This window comes from Hippocampus comes, unplaced genomic scaffold (genome assembly GCF_001891065.2).
Source record: "Hippocampus comes isolate QL1 unplaced genomic scaffold, H_comes_QL1_v1.1 scaffold246, whole genome shotgun sequence".
NCBI lineage: Eukaryota > Metazoa > Chordata > Actinopteri > Syngnathiformes > Syngnathidae > Hippocampus > Hippocampus comes.
In genome coordinates, this window is record NW_017806220.1 from 486,864 (window position 1) to 499,683 (window position 12,820).

Consider the following 12,820-nt stretch of genomic DNA (forward strand, 5'->3'; position numbering starts at 1 on the left):
CACGCCGCTATGGGATGATGGCAGATGGACAAGAAGTGGTGGTGGGATTTAAAGTGTGTGTGTGTGTGTGTGTGTGTGTGTGTGTGTGTGTGTGTGTGTGTGTGTGTGTGTGGAGTGGAAAAATGGAGCATGAGAAGGAGAAAAAAAAGATGATGCTCCACTTCCGCTGGTGGGGAAGGACCAGATTCCTCTCGGGTAGTGGAGGGGGTGGGGGGGGGGGGACATGAGTGCTGGGGGCAGCAAATGGAAGCGTGTACAAGTGCTGGGTGCAGCAAATGGAAGCGTGTACAAATGCCTGGTATCAGTTAGCAGTGTGTGATACCTTTGTAGGAATCTTCAAACACGGGGACAAGGATTAAATAAGGACATGCGCATACACACACATGCACGCACACGCGCACACACACACACACACACACACACACACACACACACACACACACACACACACACGGCTCATTAGCTCCAGGCAGACAGCAGAACGAGTGTTGTGTTTCTCACACAAGACACTCGCACATGCACACAACGCTGGCTACTTTTAGCTCAATGCTGACCACAGACTAGACCGAGTGATCAGAACATGCTTAAAGGCCACAACACCCTGTACTTCCTCATCAATTCAGATTAGAGGGAAGATGTCACCAGGTCTCAGAAATAAAAAGAGCAGGAGGGCTTGGGGGCTGAGTGAATGTGCAAGAAAGAAAAGAAAGAAAATATGCGTTGTGAGGACTGAGCGGGGGGAGATTTAAATGTCTTCTCCTTTGTTCCAATTCCTGCTTTCAAGACAATTTGGAGAGTGCTCCGCAATGCTTTCTGGCTCCCTTCACATGCAAAAGTTTGGGATGCCCCGTGACATAAACATTCCATCCACAAAGAGGCACACACACAAACCCAGCTGGAGCACACAAGCTCCCTTTGTGCGGCATTCCTTCCTGCCAGCTAGCCTGCTAGCTTAGCTCCTCTCCCATCTGCTTCACAACTTTCCCCCTCGGCTTTTGTCTGAGGGCCGGCCGGCTGACCGGCCGGCGAGGAGACGAGAGCTCGTCTTACCATGGGAGACGACGGGGAGGGGGAGCGACAAGGTCCAAAAGAAAAAAAAAAAAAATCCAAAAGGGTTCCGTCGGCTCAAGTGGCAGCCAGCTCAGCAGATTTCCAGCAGCTCTACGGCGGCGTTCCTGCTGCCGGCTTGCCTCCCTGCTCTCCCAGCTTTGTGTGCTGTGTGTTTTCCCTTTAAATTGCTCAGGCTGCCTCCCCCCACTGCCTTAGCTCTCTCTCTCTCTCTCTCTCTCTCTCATATACACACACACACACACACACACACACACACATACACACACACACACACACACACACACACACACACACACACAAATACAGTCCAGCCAAGGCACTAAAGCACTCACAGAAATGACACTGTAGTCAAAAGCATCTAGTAGTTGTTCAAATAATCGTGTCCTTATTCGCTCACAGGAGTCCTTGTTGTCTTCTGTTTAAAAAAAAAAAAAAAAAAAAAAAGACCCCCAAAAAAGCGTGACACTGGTCCTGGAAATGGTTCCCCTCTCATGTGTTTTCTCCTCCTCACCCTGTCCCAATATTGTGTCTCGTTTGTTTTTTTTTCTCCCACTCAGTAGTCAAACAAAGAAAGGAAAGGAACAGAGGGAGCTCACGCACACGCGCACAAACACACGCACACACATGCACAAGCTTGGAGCCCAACCCCCAGGTTTTTTTTTTTCTTTCACTCACTGCCTTTTTCTAAACTGCACGCACACATGCATGCGTGCACACATATACAGAAACACACCAGCGCACCCCCACCCCTCCAGCAACCTCCCTCAGCCTGATCTGGCCTCCTTCTTATTCGTCTACTCCCTCCCTCCCTCCCACCACCACTACACCCCCTGTCCCCCCACTTGTGTCAAGCAGATGGGATTGGAGAGCACACACTACCTCCACGCCTCATGTGCACGCTTAGTGCGTGCATGCGCAAACCGGCACGGGTTACGATCAGGCCGGGAAGCAGGTATGTATGTCTTGCATAATTATAATCGTAAAATAACAATACAACAATAAAAGGTGCTAATGTTGTTCGAAAGGGGCGTAATGCTAAAAGCTAGCAGTACTATGTGCAATATAAAGCACAGTGAACAGGATTTGATCATACGCCCTATAACAGGTTTTTAAAAGTAGTTAATATTTGTATCCTTAATTTTTTTTTTTGTCACGCTTAACATCTGTGATGGAACAGAACGTCGAACGGTAATGCCGAATGGTGAGCCGCAATTCATCTGTTGACAATGTACAGCAGAAACAAGCAGTTAACACAAGGGGTCGAGCCGATTAGTCGACGAGTCCACCAAGTCATCTTCACTATTCAAAAGCGACATTTAAAGCTTGACATTGAAATGTAGAATAGTAATCCTGAATGGGGAACAGTGATGACTGTATGGACAGACTATAGCGGCAAAAAGCAGTACACACGTGGCGTTGATCCGATGAGTCGACTAGTACGCCAGGAGCATGAAAACAAACCAGTGGTGGAAGAGAATAGCAGTTAGCCTCGTTAGCTGTGACTATTCCGAGTCTTAAAAGATTCATACCAGCAGTACCCCATAACTGAAACCCGTCTATGGTGCAAAAAAAAAAAAAAAAAGTTAATGATGTCATCGATTCATCGATCTGGACTCTACTTTCATCACATTAAAGTCAGCTACAAAAAGCATCTTGAGTTCCACACTTGTTGGCATGTCTCACACACACACACACACACAAAAGACAACGCACACTCACACACACACACACGCACACACGCACACACACACACACACACACACACACACACACACACACACCGTATTTCACAGTTTCCGATCAAATACACACAAGCAGGCATGCACGCTGCCCGAGTGCCAGCCACGTGCAGTTTGAAGATGGAATTCCAGAGTCAGGAGAAAGGAGGGGGGGAGAGAGAACGAGATGAGGGATGATGGGATGGAAACTACATCGCGGAGTGGCTGCATGCGCTCTCTGACCAGGGCAGTGGCAAAAAGGAAATATAGGTGCTCTGACTGCACGCGGGGACTCCTATAGACTCAAATGCTCCCACCTCACCCCACCTGCTCCTGATGAGACCGCCAAAAACTTCCAGACAAGACGAGCCGATCCATTAAAAAAAAAAAAAAACACAACAAAAAAAAAAAAACGGCAGCTGAATATGCGCCAGTTGTAACCGCAGCACACTAACTTGCGCGCATGCGGACAGCTACAAGAGCGCAAAACAGCTGCAAGGGAATACACGTGCGCACACATGCACACTGTGCTTAAAGTGACAGCGGTGCTTCCAGATACAAGTTTATTTCCCGCGAGGACGATCGCATCTCAAAACACAAGCGGAGGCGTTGATCGGTTGGTTAAATATCTGTCGGCCACCTCCCCTCGCTCGTATCTCGCACCATTGTGCTCAATATTTTTCATTTGTGACATGAATGTGCCATCAGGAAAATAATAGGTCCGCTCGGGTTAAATGCGGACATAGCGGAGAGGTCAAAGGCAAACAAGACGAGTCGATGGGCGGGGTTTGGAGCAGCCGCAGACAAATAGGAAGGCAGATTACATAATTCTCTGCCGATATTGATTTATCATGTCACCCATTTGGCCCCCCGCCAGTGAGCGCAAGCATTTCTAGTATTTGTGCCGGAGAGAGAGAGAGAAGAGAAAGCAGATGGACTGATATGGGGTTGAAAAAGACGAGGCGATGGGCCTAATCGCCGGGAATCATGGGATGCAGCCAGAGAGTTGGCGATAAAGTGGCCAGCCGGTATTGGATAATGGAGGCAGACAAGCGAGGGAAACAAAGCATTTCGGAGAATATTTAATTGAGCGGCGACAGAAGAAAGGGGGGGGGCGCAAATGAATACGGGCACCGGACCCTTTTTTGGGAGGCATTACATAAGACCGAGTCGCATTGGAAAGACTGGGACACTGGAACACTGCAGGACAGAGAATCTCCTTTTGTGTTGTTCCAGCACGACAAAGCAAGAGGCACTAAAATCATAAGTCTCAAGTGTTATGTAACTTGTGAGTCCCAAGTCACGATGGGGGGGGGATAAAAAAAAGCAAGCAAGTCGAGGCAAGTCATCTCAGTCCAGGCACACAACGTCGTTCAGTCGCAACATAAGTTTCCACATCAGCCACTTTGCACTGTTATGTTTGTTAGCTAACGCATTCACAATTATGTTGTTTTTTTTTAATGGGCTGCCGGCTGAGCACTTGTGAAAAATTAACAGATTTTTTATTTCCTCAATATTGCGATTGTGACTCAACATGCAAATTTATTTTTTTTCGGTCCCGCGTATTTTTTTTTAATTTTTAATTTTTAACAAACACCGGAAATGAATGAGTCTGTATCACAATCATCATCATCCGAGTTATAATACATGAATGCTTTGGTTTTGTAGGTTAGGCGTACAGCAAATGAACTGTGAATTCATATGAAAGGCGTTTATCCACTTCAGTGAGAGTCGTGAACTTACGAAACATTTTGACGGATGGAAACCAAGAAGGGTGGCCCGGTGGGCGAGTGGTTAGCGTGTAGACCTCACAGTGCAGAGGTCGTGGGTTCGATCTCGGCTCGGGCTTTCCTGTGTGGAGTTTGCATGTTCACCCCCCGGCCTGCGTGGGTTTTCTCCAGGTACTTTCCTCCCACATTCCAAAAACATGCGTGGCAGGCTGATTGAACACTCCAAATTGTCCCGAGAGCGGATGGTTGTTCGTCTCTGTGCCCCCCGCCTACTGCCCAAAGACAGATGGGATAGACTCCAGCCCGCCCCGTGACCCTTGTGAGGATAAAGCATGTCGAAAAATGGATGTGTCGAAAAATGGATGGATGGATGGATGGATGGAAGAAACCAAGCAAACACCAATTCCTAAAATTGTGTTGGGTCATGTCAACGGAGTCCCACTGGTGAATTTGCTATGGGAAAAAGCCCGTCAAATGTATCCCAACAACCAAACGAATGAAGCTCAAAGGGCCACAGGCGCTTGAAAAGATAAATTAATTGGCAGTTAATGTTTAATGAGCTACACACACACACACACACACACACACACACACACACACACACACACACACACACACACACACACACACACATCACGTTCTCAATGCTACACTGCTGACTCGGCCCTGACCAAGTAATCGGCCATCCGATTGAATTAGCCGAGATTTTAAAATCATCCCAAAACATTTTTTGGGCTTTCTTTCTTTCAAATATCCTCCTTTAAAAAAAATAAAAAAAATAATTACATTATTTTTCTTCTATCTGCTATGTTAAAATATATTAAAACAATCAAACGTTCTGTTTATCATTCATACTTTTATTTTTGTAACCATTAAGGCACCCCCCCCAAAAAAAGTGATTTTTATTCATTATATATTTTTTAAAAACTATCGTTCGATCAATCGGTTATCGGAATTTTATTCGGCGCAGTATCAGAATTGAACATCTTCCTCAAAAAATCCATGTCGGGCCCCACTGTTGACATGAGAAACACACAAAAACAAAACAAACTAGTCCAACTACAAATCTAATCAAACAATACAAAGCGTGATGTAACGCACAGACAAAGAGGAACAAACACAGAGTGGCGGGCACGCGCACACGCTAATCACACGCTGCGGCCACAATAACGCTCACGAGCGGCACGTAAAGACCACATGCAAACAAACAACATCGTGTCGACGCGGCGGCGTGATGTAACGCCGCGCAACAACACGCGTCGGTGGAGCCGCCAGCTTGTTTTGTCGCAGCGGGAAAAGTAGGACAGGATGAGATCAACGCAATCTGACACAGATGTGTGACAACGTCGTACACACGTTAATCGGACGTCCCTGCCATGTTGTGTGAGCAATTCTTGTCAGTAAACGCAATGAAACGGGACTATTTTAAGCAATTCTTGGCTTCATTTGCCGGAAGACGGGAGCAATCGTTTCAGGTAAATGCTGCAATATTCCATCATCCGCAATTCTCCTCAGATAATCCTTTATCGTCTGGAATTCCTCCACAAATTATCCTTTGATTGAACAATGACGAGAGCGGAGGAGGGAATCTTGTTGTAGGTCTGTGAATCTTGCTGGGCTTGCATTTCCCCCCGCGGACATGCTTTGTGCACATCCGTGATTGTGACACCACCCACTTGTTTTTTTTGGGGGGTGGGGGGGTTTCCATGCCTTTCTAGGTATGCACTGCAGGTAAACCACAACAGCCCGAGGGCGCGTCAGAACGCCGTGAATGGAAAATGAGAGCAAAGAGGAGCCCCGAGACGGAGCCTTGAGGCACTCCATCCTGGCGACACAGCAGGCAGCGGCTTCTCTTCAGCGCTTTTAAACGCCATCAGCGAACGCCTTTGTTTGGCTGAGTGACGGCGAGCCCCGCTCCCCTAAAATTTTATCGGGGGAGTTGGCTCGGAGCGGAATGTACAGTGGGAGCAGCTCGCATTTCACGGCAGGGCGGGGAGCCCCGTGAACTCGGGAGTGGGTATCCGGCTGGAGTGGGGGGCTGCATAAGAGGGAAGGGTGAGTGAGTTTAGCAACTATTTTTAGGCCAGATGGGAGCCTGGATTTAAAGTGCTCACACATCTGCATGTCGGGCTGCAAATCTCACTTGAATAATGTGTGTGTTGGGGGTGGGGGGTGATTTTTTTTTTTTTAATTGGCTCTCTCCCTCCCTGTGCCTTTATGCCCCCCCCACCCAAACTCTCGAGCTCTCTCCTTTGTTTGCCACCTTCGTCGTGACATCTTGCTCTGCTCAGCGAGGAGAGTATGACAGTCTGCACATGGAACACACCAGTGAGAGTGGGAAAAAAGAAGGGAAAAAAAAAAAAAGATTTTGCTGACAAAGCGGATTAAACACCACAGGCGTTTTTTTTTTTAAAGGCTGGCAAGGGCGGCCTGTGATTTATGGCTCCTAATAAGTCCTCAGCTCACTTGCTTTTATGATGCCATCATTATGAGTTATAGGGCGCCTAATGAGGGCGGCGGCCGTGTCCTTACAAGTGTCCCGGCTTTGGAATAATGTTGGCTCAAGAGAGGGCGCACAAAAGGCCGGGATGCGAACCGCGGCCGGTCGACGGCGGCCGTAAATAACAGAGATGCCACAAGTTAGGGAGGCGCATGAAAAGATTCAAAGATGCACAAGTGTGGGAGTTTCCCGGGCCAGTTGCTAGGACACCTGCTCGAGGCACGTGCAAGGGCCTTGCACGTCTGGCCCTGAACTTTGACCTCAGCGGGGTCTTGCTGTTCCTCCATAGAACCATCAGAAACAGAAGCCTCCAACAACACTCTGTCCCTAGGAAACGAGGGCTGAACCATTTTCAACCCCCGCCCCCCTCAATACAACGATGTAATAAGCGGACTCTCAAACAACCACAACTGCATACAAAGTACAGCACATGAAGGAAAAATCCATTTTTTCCTCCCAAAATCGCATTCCACCACATTGCAATGTCGATTTGAATTTCAGGAATTGTTCAGCCCCTGCATGAAGTGATGCAATGTGTGACGCATTCCAGTCCAAAAAGCAGCCGAATCAGCACTGAAGAAATCGCCCAAACGCACACAAATGCGCACATGGAACCCAAAGAGCCTGCATGCAACTACAAAAGAACAACAAAAAGTCCGACACAAACGTGCACATCTGGCTCCTCTTACACACACGAGTCGATGAATATGGCATTGTGCGTGTGTGTGTGTGTGTGTGTGTGTGTGTGTGTGTGTGTGTGCGCGCACGCATGTGTGTGGGGGAGTGAGTCGCTGTCAGACACACAAACACAAACCACATGCAGCTGTGCGGTGTCTGCCACACATGCACGTGACACACACACACACACACACACACACACACACACACACACACACACACACACACACACACACACACACGGGCGCCGTAGCAACAGAAGAAAACATGGCTGTAAGGCCACTGCGGGTATGCTGGATGAGTTCAGCACCACGTGCGACTGTGGAAATCCTCAAGTGTGTGTGCGTGCGTGTGAGAAATGAGAAGAGGGGCAAGCGAGGTGAACGGCAAGCAGCTTTCCAATTCCGCACAGCGTTTGAAGTTCCCTCCCGTGTTGGCCACGTGCAAACTTTAACATCAAACGCTTTTTAGGTGGTGTGGGGAGAGAGGAGAGGGGGAGACCGGGACCCTACCGCCCTTCATCACGGCATCCTCCTCCTCCTCACTCCTCATCTTGACACCCTCTTAGCCCACTCCCCCACTCCCGCTCTCTGATCTGGCGGAGCGGCCTGCAGATAAAGTGGCGACCAGTCAGATTAGACATCCTGACGCCAAGCTTCCTCACACATGTCATGAATACACATACACACACACACACGCGCACACACACACACACACACACACACACACACACACACACACACACACACACACACACACACACACACACACACACACACACACAGGTCAGCATGCCCTTGAGAGAGAGTGGGACGAAGAAAAAGATAAGGCAAATAATCGAAGCCACTCTTATCTGCTCGGTTAGTGTCAAGGAAAAGTAGTTGATTAAAATTTGGCTTTTTCAAGGACCAGATAATTGCACTTGCAATTGATCGTCATCGCACTGAATGACTTCTTTTGGGCTTTACCTACAGCAAAGCATGCTGCTTTGAGGTTTTTCTTCAGATGGAACTGGGGCCTTAGTCAAGGTGAAGACATTTATGAACAGTCCTAAATTGTGAGTGGAAGCACAAAACCTTCAGGTTTCCTTGGGAAAAAAAAAAAAGTCACGAAAAGCCTACTAGAACAGCGGATATGTATTTGGCATTACTTGGAGGTACTTAGCATGAGTTTGATTATAATTGGGCACCTTGTGCAACCTCATTTGTTTTTTTTTGGGTTGTGCGTGATAGGTCAAAAAGGCGCAAAAAGGCTTTGAAATTATATTTCTTCATCTCATTTCTTAATATCACAAAAACAAAAAGGCATTTGGACAGGGGTGTGTAGACTTTTTCTATCTACTGTAAAAGGGCGTGGGTGGTCAACTAATGAGGTTGATGACGCTCGCGCTGCGGGTGGCTCGGACACATGCACACGATGGCATGCGCTCGCCTTTATGGGATCGACAGGCGGTTTTGATGTGGCGGGTGGGCGGGGCCACACACTGCGAGATGATGGCGGACACGTGGAACGCACACGCTGCAACGAGTGTGTATGTAAAATGTCTACGCATTTGTTGAAGACAATCTTAGAAATTTACTGAGCTGCATTTTTTTTTTTTTTTTTTTTTAAGACCAAAGCCAGTTTGAAATATTTGGCAGAAAACAAATTTCAATAACCGATTAATCGGGAAAACTCTGGCCAATAAAGATGATGTTGAAAAGGATGGTCAAAATAGGTTGCCCCATCAAATCAGTTGGGCCTCAATTTACAACATGAGAGTTTTATTAACGTCTTTGTTATACTGAACCAAAATCGGCACTACTTTTGGTCGATGGGAGAGTACGTCTTACCTGGATAAATAAAGGTAAGTATGGATGGGTAAGTACTGTTATCGGTCTTATTTTAAGGTATCGGGTGGTCACGAAGGCTGTCGATACCAGCCACCAAGCAGTAGTCGGTGCTAGACGGTGGCAGTTTGACACATCGGCGAATCATCAATTGCATCAGAAAAAAGGTCTTTGCTCACAGTTTTCCCGTCCTTGTGTTAAATGAAATTTTAAGTATGAGAGGTATCGGTACTCGGTATCAGTGAGTACCCAAAGAGTGAATCAGCCTGAAAAAAATGGGATAGAATATCCCTATAAATCAGTAAATAAAGGGCAGACAGCTTAAGGTGGATCAAGAAATCTGATGTTGCCGATAAAAGAGACCAAGCAACAGCCACAGAGAAAGAAAGATTAAAAAAAAAAAAAAAAAAAAAGAGGCAGGCGATAAAATGACAGAATGAAGTGCCTGGCCCGGTCCCAGCTTTGTCTGCGCTCTCGGGGGAGGGAGGTAGGCTGGCAGAGGCGAGCGGCCGTCTGTCCTGGCTCGACGCCAGGCGACACGCCGCACCGCCGCGCTGCCCCCGGGAAAGGCCCGAGAGGCGAGGGAGCGAGCGGCTGCAGGGGCGGTCCCGAGTCAAGGATCACAACATCGGCCCGGCGAGGAGAAACCGAGCTGCCTTGATCACCTTGACGCCGGGCCAAGGTTGCGACTGAGTAAACACTGTTTTATGATCCATTTGTGCCACTTTCCCGAACTAGACAACCGATGATGTTTTACAGTCGGACGGTGCAAGGATGACCAAAGTCCATTTTCAAATCAGCCATCGGAGTCTCCACGGCGACGATGCTGTGACGTTGCGTCATCGTGTGTGTGTGTGTGTGTGTGTGTGTGTGTGTGTGTGTGTGTGTGTGTGTATGTGTGTGTGTGTGGGAATGACCTCCGTGTTGGATCACCTCAGCTCACGTTTCCGCCAAGCCTTTCCTCTCCGCGCAGGTTTCAGTTTACGTCTGGCTCCAGCCTGGTCTTCCTCGCACTGAGCATCCCTCACCTGACCAACCGACCGACCGCACAACGACAGGAGAGAGCGACACATCGGGCCTCCCCCCCCAGCCCTCCAACCACACTTAATCAAAACTATGCCAGGGGGGCCTCATCGGGGTCAGGCGCACGCCTGACCCGGACCCTCCCCCACAAAGTAGCCTTTTATCGATGAGGTCACTAGTTGAGAGGTTCAAGAGAGAGAGATGAGACAATGGAGGCGCTGGACTAGCGGTTCTTAAAACTACGGTCGGAAAATGGAGGTCCTTTCATTTTAACATATAGTCGTTAATCTTTAATATGTCAACGATGAAAAAGTCAAATCAAATTGGTCAATATGATGTTGAAATAGATGCCTGATGTGCTGAGTAAAGCTGGGCGAAAAGTTCAACGCTATAAGTATTTCCAATCAGTCAGTATTAAAGATTACTGAGCGCTAACGGATGATTTTTGTTATGTTGCTTTCTATTAAAGGGGTCAAAAAGTCAAAACGTGGTATTCTGATTAACACTATGTTTGTGGATTATGAATTAACTCATTCACTGCCATTGACGGCAATAGAAGTCAAAAGGTCCATCCTGTTTTACGATGGGCTGGCAATAAGTCATACACTACCGCCAATCAAATTCAGCTTTGTAAAACACTGCAAAGATGAACAGCTTCCTGTAGATGGCGGTGTTGCGTTGGATTCGAGACCAGTACCGCTTTTGTGTAGAAGATAAAGAATTGGGTGCAATCTCGGCTTGTCACTTCGACAATCAGAGGAGAGAAATGCCAACATGTTGGAAGTCGGACAAGTTTAGGCCTCTCACATTCGAAAACAACACAACTCACAATTGAAATTTACCGAGTGTCGTCACACAAAGGATGTAGCGCTACAAATTGCCGAGACGGCAAGCGTCGAACAAGTGAACCCTTCGAGGCATGAAACGAATCCTCACAAGGAAGCTGCAGCTTCTTCCATTTCTAAGATGACAGCCAAAATGTGCCATTTTCTATTTTTACACTCGCCAACACGCTGCCAGCTGCACACTTGGAAACTTCCTCTGTGTGTGCGTGAACAACATTTTCCATTGTTAGAGGAGGACATGCACATGCATTCCCACCCACATGTAATAGACGTCGCCATGTGCTCATTCGTGACTATTTTGGTCATTTCCAACTGGGAGTGAAACTTACTGCGGTACCACAGACACACACGCACACGCACAACGCGCGAGTGGAACGCATCCCCTCTCAAACATCACAGCCTGTTCGCCGGATAGCTCATGTGGAGGATTATTAAAGAATGAATGATGCGTGAGTGTTGCTGCGTGCGGACTTTGATTCGCAAGCAGGAAGGCGCACTTAAGCGATCCCCCTCGGCGCGGCGGATCCATTCCACGCACAAAAGGCGGGGAGGCGGAAAAAGAGGCGAGTGATGACAGCGGAAGGAGAGAAGAAATGTGGCTGAGAGAGAGCTGAACAAAGAGAGGATGAGAGCCAGGAAACAGGAAGTGTGCTGGGAGGAAATGGGAAAATGTGTTGAGAGAGCCAGATGCTTTGTTGGAGTGACGTATGACATTCCTGCTGGGATGGTGGCGCGCTGGATGCATGGCAGGCTGCTCGCCACTCACAGTATTGTGAAAACAACCATCGAACACACCTTTGAAAAAGCTCACCCACTGGCAAATTAAAAGAAGCTGCAGACTTTCTGCTGTATACATATATAATAATCGACATAACTACGTGTTTGAGCCAAGAAAATATATTGGTGGAAAGCGAAGTCATCATGAGGCTTTTTCACACCACAACGGGGCACTCCGAAAAAGCATCCATGGCAGCGTGAAGCCCACGTTGAGGCAGATTTTTATTTTTATTATGTATTTAAATCCTCCATCGCCGTTCTTCTGCCTTTCTCCGAATGACATGCAGGAACTCGAGGTCCACAATGAGTCACTCTAAATAAACCACGTCATCAGGATGTCTGAAGGGGAGATGCATTTTTTGGGTACAGGCAGAGCAAGCCAGCTGACCGCATGTCGCAACTGTGCCATGCAAATGTAGGCACTCGCGTTTTCATACTGCGGGGAAGGGGTGATTCGTGCTCAACTACAAAGTGTGGCACTGTTGTAGCCCCGCCCCAAAAATCAGGAAAACTGAAACGGCGTCACGCTATATCTCCACAAGTGAGTACACAGCTGTCCATCTTTGCACGTGTGTGGGTGTGTGTGTGTGTATATATATAAAAAAAAATATATATAAACCAATTTCTCATAATTCACTTTAGACAGTTC

General features: G+C 47.7%; 1 long non-coding RNA gene across 1 annotated transcript; it reads left to right on the forward strand.

Annotated features, from left to right (window-relative positions):
* Positions 1–5,407: 5,407 nt before the first annotated feature.
* LOC109506928 (uncharacterized) lies at positions 5,408–10,363 on the forward strand. The gene is made up of 3 exons (XR_002166378.1): positions 5,408–6,118; positions 6,238–6,574; positions 10,265–10,363. It is a non-coding gene; the product is annotated as an uncharacterized LOC109506928 (long non-coding RNA).
* Positions 10,364–12,820: the final 2,457 nt, after the last annotated feature.